We start from the raw sequence: 16,652 nt of genomic DNA on the forward strand, positions 1-16,652 counted from the left end.
GCTAAGCTGTGTGCCGGCTATGAAGGAGCATGAAGTCACTGCTCCCCGCGCACACAGTCCTGGCGCTGGGAGCGGTGACTTCCGTCAGCTGATCTCTCCTTGTGAGCCGCGCATGGCAGTGACGCCATGCGCGGCTCACATGGGGAGATCAGTGCGGGCAGACAGGCGTCAGCGCTGGAGGAGAGAAGAAAGGTGAGTAGCAGTGTTTATATATTTATTTTTTTATATGTGCAGCATGATGGGGATTACGGGGACCATGCATACTAGGAAAAAGGATGAGGGGGCCATACATACCAGGGTAAGGATGAGGGGGGCCATACATACCAGGGTAAATATGAGGGGGCCATACATACCAGGATAAAGATGAGGGGGCCATACATACCAGGATAAAGATGAGGGGGCCATACATGCCAGGATAAAGATGAGGGGGGCATACATAACAGGATAAAGATGAGGGGGCCATACATACCAGGATAGGGATTAGGGGTAACATGCATACCAGGATGGGGATTGCTGTGCCATGCATACCAGGATGGGGATTGCTGATACATGCATACAAGGACGGGGATGAGGGGTGCCATGCATACCAGGACAGGGATGAAGGGTGCCATGCATACCAGGACAGGGATGAGGGGTGCCATGCATACCAGGATAGGGATTAGGGGTGCCATGCATACCAGGATAGGGATTAGGGGTGCCATGCATACCAGGATAGGGATTAGGGGTGCCATGCACACCAGGATAGGGATGATGGGTGCCAGGCATACCAGGATGGAGGGGTACCATGCATACCAAGATGGAGGGATGCCAGGCATACCAGGATGGAGGGATGCCAGGCATACCAGGATGGAGGGATGCCAGGCATACCAGGATGGAGGGATGCCAGGCATACCAGGATGGGGACCATGTATAAAAGGAAGGGGGGGGCATATATACCAGGATGGGGGATATTGTCAGAATTGGGGGATATTACCCCTATACCAGTGTCAGCAGAAGACACCCCCCCCCTTTAAAAGTGGATCATGAACACATCTTTTGCTTAAATTTTTTTTTTCTCCTCTAAAACCTAGGTGCGTCTTATGGTCCGGTGCGTCTTATAGTCCAAAAAATATGGTAGGTGTGAGTGGTTATTTCATCAGTATTTTGCACTAGCTCTCTCTCCACCTGAGGGCTGCTACATCCCGTTGTACATTAGTATTGCGACTAGGTATTGGCAAGTATGGCTGCCTCTTTTATAATGTATGTTATATAGCAAAATTAATTGCATCATTCAAAACTACAACTCGTTCTGCAAAAAAAAAAAATCCTCACATGGCTGTGTCAATGGAAAAATAATAAAACCTTTTTGCTCTTGGAAAAGAGTAATAAAACGAAAGAACGGGATTGTCAGGGCTGAAATTAAAAGTTTGCAGACTACAGAATTGTGCCCATGAGTAAAGCACACACTGTCATAGTTCCCCAGTCAGTGGATGGTCTCAGTTTCGCTCAATTCTTACGTATAGTTGGCATGTGCCCACAAGTATACAAATTGCTTTCATGCGGTTATGTGACCGTTGATCAGCTGGGGACATTGCACACATTCACAATTCTGTAGAGGTTTCAGTTCAGCTCAGGCAGTCCCCTGTAAGCAATTGTACACTCGGGTTTTAAAAAACAAAAATAATATATCCAAGTCAATACATGACTGTCATTTATTTCACTACTGCATTGCGGCTAGCCTCCTCTAACTCCGCTCCATCAGGACTGTGACCTGCGAGTACGGTGCTTACAGAGGGAGGTAGTCAGACACTCCATATTATTACTGGTCCCTTTCCCGAAAGCTCAGTCACCGCTTACTGACTGCTTTATACCAGCAGAATACCATCACAAGCTCACCAGTAGGACATTTTTTTTTAAAAGGCGGGCAGAATGATGATAAAGTACATACTGCAAGATGGGCAGCATGGTGGCTCAGTGGTTAGCACTAGGTTGCTAGGTTCCCATTAATGGGGTTATCAGGGTCTATTTTTTTCTTTTCATGGGCATAACAACTTACAGGCAAGCAGTTGCTAATACCTGACTGTAGTGTCCGATACCAATCCTCTGAGCAATCAAGGATGGTTTCTCACGGCGATTCTGTGGCTTCCGATAACATCATATAACAGAGCAGATGCTTATTTTCCGCTGTGCTGACGGGGCGTGACTGCTGATGTCCTGCTGATTGACAGGCCACTGTGAAGCCGGCTGTCAATCACCATGACTTGGGCAATCACGCCCCGTCAACAGCAGAGCCTGGAAGAAGAACAAGAGCTGAACAGGAAGAGCTTAAGGATAACATCTGCAAGGAGTTTGTTCTTTCTCGCCGTGTTTTCATTGGTTTCCTCCCACACTCTGATAGGGAATGTACAGTAGATCATCATCACTGTCCCCATTGGGGCTCACAATGTCTGTAATGTGGCATGTAAGTAATGGGGTTATAAAAATGAGTAAAATAATAAAGATCATTGATCGTTAACTGCCGAACACACAACATGAGTAATGAGACTGGAGGGCTGTTTAAATGCCTCATTCAGATAAAGTTGGTGCTGTGGATTTTAATATATTGCCATTTTTCTACCTATTCACAATTTCCACTTGAAAATCCAGTAAGTCTGATCTTACCCTAATAACTAAATTCATAAAGTAGTAGGAAAAATACATTAATACAGAAAACAGGCTTTGGGAGCTTGCAATGCAGATAAATGATGCTTACTATTGTTGAGCGATCACTAAAATGCTCGGGTGCTCGAAGCTCGGGCCCAGCTCACCGTGATACACGGGTGCTCGATCCGAGCAACGAGCCCAATGTTAGTCTATGGGAGACCCGAGCATTTTTGCGGCAGCACCCCGACAGTCTGTAGAAAGCCTAAAAAGTGCCCAAAACGATAGTGACAGTGCTCAAATGACATGGGGACAGCATGGGGATCACCCCAGGAAGCATTTCTGACCCCCAGGTCACTGCTGTCAACAATGTTTAAGCCACTTTTACGGGCTCACAATAAAACGTTCAAAAACGAAACTGAAACGGTTTTCCTGTGAAATATGTTAAGGAACTTCCTTTCCAGGGTAAAGCCTTGTGTATAAGGTAAAATAAATAACCAAAAACAAAAATATTCCTGCACACCTTGGGCTATGTTCACAAGTAGCATTGTTTAAGCGTTTTTGCACTTTTGTATTGCTTTCAACCGTGACCAATGCATTCACCGGGAAATGTAATTTTAACATTTTACAACCTTATCTGGCCATGTGCTGTATGACACATGCATACAGTGCTAAAAAGACATGGGAACAGCATGGGGAAGACCTCTGGAAGCATCTCTGACACCCAGGTCACTGCCTAAAAGTGTGCCCATCTGAAGTGATCCTTGCCGCATCAGAAGATGCAGACTTGCAACTATCCCCGTGCAAGTCCTTGTGAATGTGGCCAGGGATGGTCCATCTCACTGACGCCTTCACCCTGGGTTAATATTGTGGAAGCCGGGACACCGTTGGACACTGGGATGCAACACGTCCTCCAGACATAGAGGATTGCGCGTCCTGGGTCAATCAGGCTTCAAAACAAGGTTCAGAAGGTAGACAGCAGCAGTGGTCGGCCTCCTATACAACGAATAAATTATTCATGATCATGAGGCCATCCATCTCCTTAGCTTTCTGTTCCTTGGAATGCAAGCACATGTATGTAGTAGCAGCTAGGCCTGAGGTGGTCAGCGTTTTGGCGCATATCCTACCTCCTCCGTAGATTGCTGGATGTTTTCCTGCTACTATGACTCCCGTTAAAACAAAGCTTCAGGTGATGAATGATGGATGAGGTGGTGGCAAAGGAGAAAGAGCAGAATGAACAGGGACCATTCACATCAATATCAGGCCAGTCAACCACACATGTTTTGTAGGATATGTTTCTGTACCAAAAGGAGCGGTTCAGCTACACAGTTATAGGGCATACAGTGAGTGCAATGCCTACCAAAAATTTCGAGGCACTCCATTGCCCCTTGGAAGTGACATGGAGGTCAGAGGACCTTAATTAAACCGTTTTTTTCCATTTATAGCAACTGGGTCTCCCGTACACTGTTGGCCTAAGCAGTGAATGGAAGGCTTTCCAAAAATTATGAGGAACTGCAATGCCCCTTGAAACAGGCGTGGATTACAGCGTACTAAAAACCTTCTACCCATTATTGGAGAGCGAGTCTCCCTTAGTTTTTGCCTATGCATTGAAAAGCAAAAGCTGACTAATATTAGGAGGAAATGCAATGCCCGTTGGAAGAGTCGTGGAGATTAGAGGTAATTAAAAACAACATTTCAATGCTTCTTGGAAGAGCTGTGGAGTACAGGGTGGTTTAACAAGACGGTTTTAATGCCCCTTGGAAGAGTGGTGGAGGTCGCAGTAGCTTAACAAGACGGTTTTAATGCCCCTTACAAGAGCCATGCAGTACAGCATATTAAAAACCTTATACCCATAATTAGGGAGTGGGTCTCCCATAGTCTGCGCCTATGCCTTCCAAGCAAAAGCTGCCAAAAATTAGGACGGAGGAACTTGTAATGCTGGCAACATGGACCAAGGTCACCCTGGTGGTATAGTGGTGATGGAGGCTGAGGATAAGGAGAAGAGCAAAATACAGCCGAAATAAGGAAGCGTATACCCCCATGTGTGGGTGTGAAGCGGTGCATGGGAATACACCTCCCGAAATAACACAGTGGATTTGACTTTATGTTACCCTGCTGTCATTTGGTGATGATGAGAAGTCTGGCCCAATCCAGCCCTTGTTCATTTTGATAAGGGTCAGCATTGTCAGTTGACAGGCGAGTGCGCTTATCAGTTATAATTCCCCCAGCGGCACTAAAAACACGCTCCGATAACATGCTAGCGGCAGGGAAGGCCAGAACCTCCAAGGCATACAGAGAAAGTTCATTCCAAGTGTCCAGCTTGGATACCCAATAATTAAAAGGCACAGAGGAATCACGGAGGACGCTGGTACGGTCGGCAAGGTACTCCCCCTCACCATCTTTTGAAACTTTCCACTCCTTGTGAGAGTGCCCCGAGCCTCAGGGCCTGTAAATTGGGCGGGTCTCAGAAAACTATCCCAGAACGTTGACAGCGTTCCCCTGCCTCTGCTGGATTGGAGTTGCGTCTCGCTCGCCTGTACGCCTTGGTTGGGCAACCAGCTGTGACCTCTGCCGCTAGCGTGTTCAGATGGGAATTTTTTAACAGTTCTGCAGCAAGAGCCTTCTGGTACTGCCCCATTTTTGTAGACCTCTTCACCTCAGGAATAAGAGAGTGAAAGTTCTCCTTGTAGCGGGGGTCTAAAAGTGTCACCAACCAGTAATGACTGTCACCCAACATTTTGACAACGCGAGGGTCACGGTTAAGGCAGCGTAACATAAAGTCAGCCATGCGTGCCAGACTGGTAACGGGCAAGACTTCCGTGTGCTCAACAAGATCACGACTGACCATGCTCTTCTCCTCCTCCTCCTCCCCGTCCTCAGGCCACCCACGCTAAACCGATGATATGACAGTTGTACAGGTACTACCGTCTAAAGAACATGATACCAGCTCCTGTTCTTCTTCCTCCTCCTCCTCTCCCTCATTGTCCCCCAATGCACATTGGGATGAGATGAGGCTGGGCTGGGTGTAATCGCCCGCTACGGCTTCTTGATCCATCTCATAATACTCTGGCTGCAATGCCTCCTCTTTAATTATCTGCAGAGAGCGTTGCAAAAGACAGACAAGTGGGATGCTGACGCTAATGATGGCGTCATCGCCACTCACCATCTTGGTGGACTCCTCAAAGTTTGTCAGGATGGTACATATGTCAGACATCCAGGTCCACTCCTGAGGTCTTATGTGTGGAGTCTGACCTGAATATCGACGGCCTTGTTGCAGCTGGTACTCTACAACTGCTCTTCTGCTCACAAATCCTTTGCAACATGTGGAGGATAGAGTTCCAACGTGTGGGGACATCACACACAAGTCGGTGTGACGGAAGCTGCAAACGCTGCTGCAACACAGCAAGGGCGGCGGAAGCTGTAGCTGACTTCCAAAAATGAGCTGACAGGCGGCGTACTTCGACGAGCAGATCTGGCAACTCGGGGTACGATTTAAGAAACCGCTGAACCACGAGCTTAAGCACATGAGCCAGGCATGGTACGGGTGTGATTTCGCCTCGCCTCAGAGCCGCCACCAGGATACGGCCATTGTCACACACGACCATGCCAGGATGTAGGTTCAGCGGTCTCAGCCACAGATCTGCCTGCTCTTTCACAGCTGTCCACAACTGTGAGGTTTATCACCTAAGCTTATGAGTTTCAGCACAGCCTGTTGCTGCTTGGCGGAGGCAGTACTGCAGTGCTTCCAGCTTGTAACTGATGCGGTGATATCTGAGATGGAGGCTGAACATGAGGAGGATGATCATCAGGAGCAGTACACTGTGGGGGCAACTCTGACTGACATAGGGCCCGCAATCCTCGGTGTGGGGAGGATGTGTTCCGTTCCAAGGTCCGACTGGGTCCCGGCTTCCACTATGTTTACCCAGTGTGCAGTCAGGGAGATGCACCGTCCCTGGCCACAAGCCCTTGTCCACGTGTCCGTTGTCAGGTGGACTCTCCCAGTAACTGCGTTGTTGAGGGCACGGCAGATGTTTTGGGACACATGCTTGAGTAGTGCGGGGATGGCACACCGGGCAAAATAGTGTCGGCTGGGGACCGAGTACCGAGGGACGGCCACCGCCACAAGGTTGCGGAAAGATTCTGTCTCCACCAACCTAAAAGGCAGCATTTCCAACGCAAGTAGTCGTGAAATGTGCGAATTTGGGACTGTGGCCTGTGGGGCGTTGGCTGCGAATTTGCACTTTCGTTCAAAGGTCTGGGATAAAGACAATTGAACGCTGCGGTGGCACGTGGACGTTGATGCGGTTTCTTGAGAAACTGCCATAACAAGTGAAGACTGAGAGGAGGGGGCATCTTTGCATGCAGTATGGACAGGGGATTACCTTGCACGCACAACAGGGGGTTCTCTTACACGCACAACGGCGGAAAAAGCAGTGGTGACACCCGCTGACACTGGTCGTGGACCCTGGGGTTCGCCCCACAAAGTCGGGTGCTTTGCTGACATGTGCCTGATCATGTTGGTGGTGGTCAGGCTGGTACTTTTGTCACCCCTGCTGGCGCTGGCATGGCAGGTGGTACAAATGGCCTTTTTGGGGTTATCAGCAGAGTCTTTAAAAAAATTCCAGACTCTGGAAGACCTACCGGTTGTACTGGCAAAGTCCCTCGTGTTAGTGTTACGGGGAACGGTTGCCCGCCTTCTGTGTGCAGCCACCACACTGCTTCTTCCTGTCTGTTGGGGTACTCTGCCTCCCTCCCCCTGTGTGCTGCTGGCCTCGCTCTGCGTGTCCTCCTGCCATCTTGGGTCAGTTACTAGATCATCCACCATGTCCTCCTCTTCCACTTCCGCACCACGATCCTCCTCACTTCGTGGCAATTGTGTCTCGTCATCGTCCACCTCTTTTGACAAATTGCCAGCGTCGCCTTCCTGTGGCCATGGCTGTTCAAATATTTGGGCATCGCTACATGGGATCTTCTCTTCCACCACTTCTAGCGGAGAAAAAAAGAGGATTTAGATGAAAAAAAAAGGATTTTTCCTGGCCCCCGAAACCTGGAGCTAAGTCTAGCAATTTGAGCAGCAGGAGCACACAGGACTGTAATGCAGCGTTTGCTGGTATAACCACTGCGTTTCCTATACAGCCTGCCTGCCTGCCTGCCTGCCTGATATCTGGGATGGATATTAGTCCTGAGGATGGTTTGTTTGATCTGGCAGCTTTTACAGACCCTACACTAACTATTTCGCAGTATATATCTCTCCCTAAATCAGCAGTACTTTCCCTACACTGTGTGATCCCGGGCGACTGGGTCCAAGATGGCGGCGCCCGGTTTTAAATACTCGTGGTGACGCTGGGCGGCCAGCCAATCACTGTAATGCCCACAAACAGCATGGCTGCGGCATTACAGTGACTGGCTGGCAATCCCTGCATGTTCATTGGCTCTGTAAAGAGCGCCAAACATGCAGGGCGGAGACCCGAGCTCCCGCCCGAGTAACCCGGAAATGCTCGGTGCTCGCCGAACATCCCGAGTAGTGAGATGCTCGGGCGAGTAACGAGCATGCTCGCTCAACACTAGTAATGACGTCTATTAGGCTGTGTGCACACATTAAGCTTTTGGTTTCTGCAATATTTCTGCATCTCTTGTCTGGAAAATGCTGTAAATAGGTGCAGATTTTTCCCCACTCATCAGTGTGGGTGAAATCTGCAGCAAAAACGCTGACAGAATTGACATCCTGCAGAATTATATCTTCACCAAACCTGCAAGTCACAAATAAGTAACATGTGCAGGAGACGTCAGGATTCTCAGTCACTTTCCTGGCATTGGGAAACCCTTTAGGTTTTGTGACAAATCTGCACAGAAAAAAGGTGACAAAATCTGAAATGTGTGCACGTGTGTCCTTACAAAGTGAATCAACATGCAAAGTAACTGCAAGGAATCTCTCAAAAGGAGTTTGTTAACCCAAAATGGAAATTCAGCTACTTAGGCTATGTGCCCACGTTGCGGACCTGAAGCATATTTTTTACGCTTCTCCCTGGCGGAAAAATCGCATGCGGATATTACATGCGGTTTTCCCGCCAGGTAGAAGCGTTTGTGAGGCGTCTTTGCATGCATTTCCGCATGCGGGTTATCAAGCACTTCTCCAAGCATCACTTGGAAAAGTGCTTGACAACTTGTTCAGAATGGTAAAAAATAAAAAAATAAACTTTATACTCACCTTCTGATGCATCCTCTGCCCCGTCCGGAGTCTTGAGCGGCTCACGCTGTTGTGTGCAGGACCTGCGGTGACGTCATTGAGTCATGTGGTGGGTCACATGACTCAATGACGTGGCAGGTCCTTCAGACAACAGCGCGACGGAGGGAAAACATCAGAAGATAAGTATAAACTTTATTTTATTCTTTTTTTTACAGGTTCTTTGGTACCCAGGTCTGGATGAGAGTCTCCTCTCCGCCAGACTTGGGTACCATCCGCACATTGATTCCGCTGCGCTTCCGCAAAATTAATGAACATGCTGCGGATTTTTGACTGCAGCATATACGCTGCGGAAAAATCCGCAGCATGGGCATTGACATTGCGGAATGCCATTGGGGACCATGGGGTGCGGATATACATGCGTTTTTCAAGCGTTTACGCTGCGGAAATTCCGCAGCATATACGCTTGAAAAACGCAACGTGGGCACACAGCCTTAATGATTTACATAAAGGCTATGTGCCCACAATGCAGAAATGAAGCAGAAAATTTCTGCAGCATTTCTGCATCTCCCTGGCAGAAAAAACGCATGCGGATTGTACATGCGTTTTTCCTGCGTAATACATGCGGATTCACATGCATTTCCGCATGCGGATTGACAAGCGCTTTCAAAGCGATTTTAGCATCACTTGCAAAGTGCTTGACAACTAGGTCACACTATATAAATCCATGCAAACAGCATGGATTTATATAGCGTGACCTTTAGAGTGGTTAACAATAAAAAAATAAACCTGGATACTTACCTTCCGATGGCCCGGCGTGTGTTGCTGCGCTCCTTCCTGGCTGCCAGCTGATCGCGGGACACTGCACTGAAAGACCTGCTGTCACATGACTGTGACGTCAGCGCAGGTCCTTCAGTCTGCTGGCAAGCACAGGGAAGGAGACCGGGGGCTGTCGGTAGGTGAATATAATCTTTATTTTTTATTTTATTCTTTTTTTTTACAGTTTCTATGGTACCTGGGTGTGGATGAGAGTCTTCTCTTCTCCACACTCGGGTACCATCCGCACATTACAACGCGCCAATTACGCATGTACAGAAGCAGTCTTGCAGAATTGGCGCGTTCTAATGCAAGTCAATGGCGGCGAAAACGCAGCGCTTCTGCAAAATTAATGGACATGCTGCGGATTTTTGAGAGCAGCATAAACGCTGCGGAAAAATCCGCAGCATGGGCATTGAAAGTGCGGAATTGCATAGGGGACCATGGCAGAAGGCTTACCATGCGTTTCCCAAGCGTTTACGCTGCGGAAAATTCCGCAGCAAAAACGCTTGAAAAACACATCGTGGGTACACAGCCTAAATTCACTTTTAATCCTTATGCAACTAATGGCACTTTGTTGCACCCCTGGCATGGTCAATGTCCAAGGGGATCAGGTATTAGTCTTAGTGCCCCCAGCAGAAAGTAAGCTCATGGCCAAGTGGCAAGGGCCATATGAAGTCCGGGAAGAGGTTGGGGAGATGAATTAGAGAGTATATCAACCTGGGAAGAGAAAACCCAAACAGCTATATCACGTAAATTTGCTATAAGCAAGGAAAGACTGGGAATGTATGATTACGGATGCGACTCCGGTCGTATCGTCTGGGGACCCTCCGACAATGGCCAGGGGAGAGGTAAATATAAGTGACACACTCTCTAAACAGAAGCGACGGGAGACTCAGAAATTGGTGCTGCAGAGTACGGATGTATTTTCGGAACTGCTTGGCCGAACATCTGTGATCCAACATAACATTGTCACAGAGCCTCAGGTAAGGGTACGAATGAAACCGTACCGTGTGACAGAGGCCCAGACACAAGCCATTGCAGCTGAGGAAAAACAAATGCTCCAGCTAGGAGTTATCGAGGAGTCCAGGAGGGAGCGGGCTAGCCCCATTGTAACTGGTTCTGAAGCTGGACGGATCGTTATGATTTTGTAACGACTTCTGAAAATGTAATAAAGTGTTGAAATTTGACCTTTATTCAATGTCCTGGGTGGACGAGCTGATTGAGAGACTGGGGCAGGCCCAGTACTTCACCACGGGTTACTGGCAGGTGCCTCGGACAGAGTCAGCCTTCATAACGCCGGAGGGTCTCTATCACTAGGTCGTCTTGCCTTTTGGGTTACATGCAGCCTCGGCCATGTTCCAGAGGCTGATGGACATAGTGTTAGAGCCTTATCAGAAGTATGTATCGGTGTATTTGGATGATATTACCTTTAGTGCCAAGTGGCATACCAACTTGTCCCAGGTACAATCAGTAGTGGATTTGCACACAGCCGTGGGCTTAACAGTGAACCCAAAAATGTGGAAACTGCTGTCACTTCCCTTTCCACACTGAAACGAAGATCATCGAAAAGGAGGGGACTGGGACATCCCTACTCTCCCCTGCTTTGTTTGCCGCCCATCAGTGATGCTGGTTTCAGGGGCTGGTCCGTGCAATGTCTCCCTCAGCGCCCTGTGCGATAAGTGCAGCATCCGGTCTGTTGTCTGCTTAGCTGAATAGTAATAACTTATTACTAATAAGCCGACTCTGCTTACAGTCAGATATCAGAACTACACTTATGTATTTTATGTCTGAGTGCTTACTTCACGATTCAACAGCTGTTCATTTGTTCCAAAAAAATTTGATTTCAGTGATAAAACTGACATCCTAACAAGTTTGAGCAAGGTCTACTACTCCTCGGATGACTCTTCTGCACAGTATAAAAATAGGAGAAACCTTATAATTGTATGCCATCACAAGAAACATTTTGGAGTGAAAGCTGAATGGCACTTTTTTGCCATTCAGCTCCTGGCAAAAGGTGTATGTGATGGTTTAGGAGGCACGGTGAAATGTCTAGCAGCTCAAGCTAGCCTCCATAGACCACATTCAGACCAAATTTTAACACCCATGCAACTTTTCCAACTGAGTGAGAAAAATATTCCTAACATCCAGTTCACGTACTGTACAAACCAGGACTAAGAAGAAGAGGAAAGTTTGTTAAAACATTGGTTACAAAAAGCAGAACCCATCAAAGGAACTAAGCAATACCACACTTTAATTCCATGTAGTGAAACAAAAATATAAACAAGGCTTTTTTCATCCAGAAATGACAGTGAAGTCCATGAAGTGATTGAAGGTGGCACAAGATTGGCGATGGATGATATAACTGGATATGTGACCTGTGAGTATGATCAGCACTGGTGGCTGCTGGCTAATGGACTCTCCAAAGACTAGGACAATGAAGAAGTAAAGCCATTTTTCTGCACCTTCTGGTCCATCACCATCCTTTGTGTATCCAAGAAAGCAGACATTTTGAAAGTAACCAAAAATCAGATATTAACACAAGTGGACCCAAACCCCATAACAGGCGTACATACTGACACAAAAGGAAACGGCCATTGTTAGTAAGAGATTGTGGACAAGATTACATTTCACCCAGAAGGGAGAACAAATTATTGAGAAAAGATCAGTGTAAAGACGTACTATTAATTGTTCAGACTAATTCATAATGTTTTATTTTATCGCTGGACGATTTTACTGTATTTTTTTCATTTTTTTTTTAAACTGGAAAAAGGAAATGTCTAGTGAAGTAATAATAATAAAAAAGTTGTTACATGTATAACTGTATATTAAAAAGGTGTTAAAATATTGATTCTTTTAGTTTAGCATTAAACCTATGACTAGGATGAGACTGTATTTAGAAAATCACACAACAAAATATGATCCTACAGAAATACCAACTTGAATCCCTGAAGGAATGTAACCAATAACACAAGTAACACATACGCATTTTTTTTATTTATTTTTTTACAAAACACAGTTTTCCCGAAATCGCCCATCAAAATTTAGAATTTGACTCCTCGAAAACAAAATAACAAACTTGGTTAAGACATGTCGAATTAAAGCCTGTACAATTCTGAACAAAATGCTGCCTCTCCCATCTCTATCTTAATTGTAGCCCGCAATATGATAAATGTAAAGTCTATAAAAAAATAACGAAGATAAAAAATCCTAAATTTATTATTTTTACTTCACTAAAGTAGCACTTCAAAAAAATGGTGTCATTCAAAAGTACAACTTGTCCTGCAAAAAACAAGCCCTTGGTTATATTGAAAAAATATAAAAGTTATGGCTCTGGAAAAAAGAGGAGAAAAAAAACTAAAGTGCAAAGATAGAAAATCACAAGATCATGAACGGGTTAATATCAAGTGAATTGAACCAGTGTTATGTAAAAATTAACCATTATAGAACATTGCTAATATTTTCTATTTTTTCATATTTTATATAATGGTTGTTCTCCAGCTTTTCCAGTCTGCAGAATGCCAGATCTGCCCGGCCAGTCATTCATAAATGATCAAATCTTGTATAATAATATTACTAGTCAGGTTGCTACTCAGAAGCTTAGAAACGCCGGGTAAAGATCTGTGTGAAGCTGTAATGAACTCATCTGCCCAGATATGGGGTCACCAATCTCCATACTGTAGCTTAGCTATGGAGCCTCACCTTACAAGGTCCTGGGAGAGGGGTAATAAACCCTGTGGAGCTGTAATATAGACCTGCGAAACACTGACTCCCCTTTTCTTACTACCCAATGTACCATAGTTGGGCAGAATTACCTTTTGGAAACTCTTGATATCTGGATAATTTGCAAAAGATTTGTTCACAAGTACATTTTCTTAGCCCTTCCACAGTAGAATTTTGTGTTTTTAATAAAAAGAGCAGAAATAGATATTTTTTAAACTTATAGATTTAACCCTTTCGCGCCAGAGCCAGTTTTTGCCTTTGTGATCAGGCCGATTTTTTTCAATTCTGACCAGCGTCACTTTTTGAGGTAATAACTCTGAAACGCTTCAACATATCCCAGTGGTTCGGAGATTGTTTTTTGTGACATATTGTACTTCATGATAGTAGTAATTTTTTTTCTAGATATACCGTATTTTTCGGATTATAAGAAACTTTTTTCCTCCAAAATTTTAGGGTGGAGAGGTGCCATACATACCGGGATGGAGGGGTGCCATGCATATCGGGATGGAGAGGTGCCATGCATATCGGGATGGAGGGGTGCCATGCATATCGGGATGGAGGGGTGCCATGCATATCGGGATGGAGAGGTGCCATGCATATCGGGATGGAGAGGTGCCATGCATATCGGGATGGAGGGGTGCCATGCATACCGGGATGGAGGGGTACCATGCATACCGGGATGGAGGGGTGCCATGCATACCGGGATGGAGGGGTGCCATGCATACCAGGATGGGGATGAGGGGTGCCATGCATACCAGGATGGGGATAAGGGGTGCCATGCATACCAGGATGGGGATAAGGGGTGCCATGCATTCCAGGATGGGGATGAGGGGTGCCATGCATACCAGGATGGGGATGAGGGCCATGTATACCAGGAAGGAGGGAGGCATATTTACTAGGATGGGGGATATTAGTACAGAATTGGGGGACATTACCCCTTAACAGTGTGAGCGGCAGACCCCATCCCCCTTAACAGAGCATCATGACCACATTTTTTGCTTAAACTTTCTTTTCTATTTTCAGTCTCTAAAACCCAGGTAGGTGTGTCTTATGTTCATGGTCTGGTGCACTTTATAGTCCGAAAAATACGGTAACTCGATTATTTTTTAAAATATCAGAAATCTGGCAAAATTGGGAAAATTTTGCAATTTTTAAACTTTTAATTTTTATGCCCTTAAACCAGAGAGTTAGGTCACACAAAATAGTTATTTAACATCCGCACAATTTTTTAAACAATTTTTTTTGGTTAGGAAGTTAGAAGGATTAAAACTACAGGGTGGGCCATTTATATGGATACACCTAAATAAAATGGGAATGGTTGGTGATATCAACTTCCTGTTTGTGGCACATTAGTATAAGGGAAGGGGGAAACTTTTCCAGATGGGTGGTGACCATGGTGGCCATTTTGAAGTCGGCCATTTTGGATCCAACTTTATTTTTTTCAATGAGAAGAAGGTCATGTGACACATCAAACGTATTGAGAATTTCATAAGAAAAACAATGGTGTGCTTGGTTTTAACTTAACTTTATTCTTTCATGAGTTTTTACAAGTTTATGACCACTTATAAAATGTGTTCAGAGTGCTGCCCATTGTGTTGGATTGTCAATGCAACCCTCTTCTTCCACTCTTGACACACTGATAGCAACACTGCAGAAGAAATGCTAGCACAGGCTTCCAGTATCCGTTGTTTCAGATGCTGCACATCTCGTATCTTCACAGCATAGACAATTGTATTGATGACCACAAAGATAACAGTCTAAAAGGGCCAGATCGGGAGACCTTGGTGGCCATTCAACTGGCCCACGACAACCAATCCACTTTCCAGGAAACTGTTCATGTAGGAATGCTCAGACCTGACACCCATAATGTGGTGGTGCACCATCTTGTTGGAAAAACTCAGGGAACGTGCCATCTTCAGTGCATAAAGAGGGCAACTCATCATCATGCAGCAATTTCAGATATCCAGTGGCACTGAGGTTTCCATTGATGAAGAATGGCCCCACTATCTTTGTACCCCATATACCACACCAGACCATCAAGATACGAGATGTGCAGCATCTGAAACAATGGATACTGGAAGCCTACTTTTCAGGCACAGTGCAAAGCTCAGAAGGGAAAAATTGTCATATTATAGTGCAGATTTTACTGTTGTGGTTTGCAGGTGCCATGACCCACTGGGAGAGACTGAGGTCCTAAAGCAGCAGGAAACCCCCATAAGTGACCCCATTTTACAAACTACACCTCTCAATGAATTCCTCTACGGATGCAGTGATCAAACTGACACCATATATGACTCTCAGAAATTTATACCATTGGGCAGCGAAGAAAAAAATAATTATATTTTTATCACAAAAAAAATTAGTTTTAGCCTCAGATTTTACATTTTCACACAAGGCAATGGGTAAAAATGGTGCCGAAATGTATCACACAATTTCTGCTGAACGTGGCAATATCCCATAAGTGGCTTTACAGTACTGCTTAGGCACATGGCGACACCCGGGAGGGAAGGAGCACTATTTCGCTTTTGGAGAACAAATTATTGTAGAATAGTTTGCGGACTACGTATACAGAGCCCTTAAGCACTAGAAGAGCTGAATCCCCCTCAAGTGACCCAATTTTTAAACTTTCTGTTTTTAACTTTCTCACTTAGTCCCGCTATGGGAATATTTTTATCATCACAGGTCTCATGCAATGCAATACACATGTATTGCATTGCATGAGACCGGATGTCAGTTTTACACTGGTAGATCTCCTGTTAGACTCAGTTGATGGCTAACAGGCCACCGTACCTGGCAGCCTCGGAGGTCATCATGTGATCTCCGGCTGCCATGACCACGTCAGACCTTATCTCGGAGGCCGTCAAAGGTGAGTGCACAACTGCCTCTCCCTCTCTTCTATGTGCCGTGATCGCTATGGATCACAGCATCTATAACCCCTGGCAAAAATTATGGAATCACCAGGCTCGGAGGATGTTCATTCAGTTGTTTAATGCTGTTGAAAAAAATCAGATCACAGACATGGCACAAAACTAAAGTCAGTCATTCCAAATGGCAACTTTAGGGCTTTAAGAAACACAAAAAGAAATTAAGATAAAAAATGTGGCACTCAGTCAGGGTAATTTTTTTCAGACCAAGCAGAGGGAAAAAATTATGGTATCACTCAATTCTGAGGAAAAAAATATGGAATCATGAAAAACAAACACACAAAAGAACACTCCAATACATCACTAGCATTTTGTTGCACCACCTCTGGCTTTAAAGCAGTCTCTGAGGCAGGGACTTAATGAGTGACAAACAGTACTCTTTATCA

Source organism: Phyllobates terribilis, unplaced genomic scaffold, assembly GCF_046119375.1.
Source record: "Phyllobates terribilis strain yellow unplaced genomic scaffold, ASM4611937v1 Scaffold_235__1_contigs__length_3068650, whole genome shotgun sequence".
Taxonomy (NCBI): Eukaryota; Metazoa; Chordata; class Amphibia; order Anura; family Dendrobatidae; genus Phyllobates; species Phyllobates terribilis.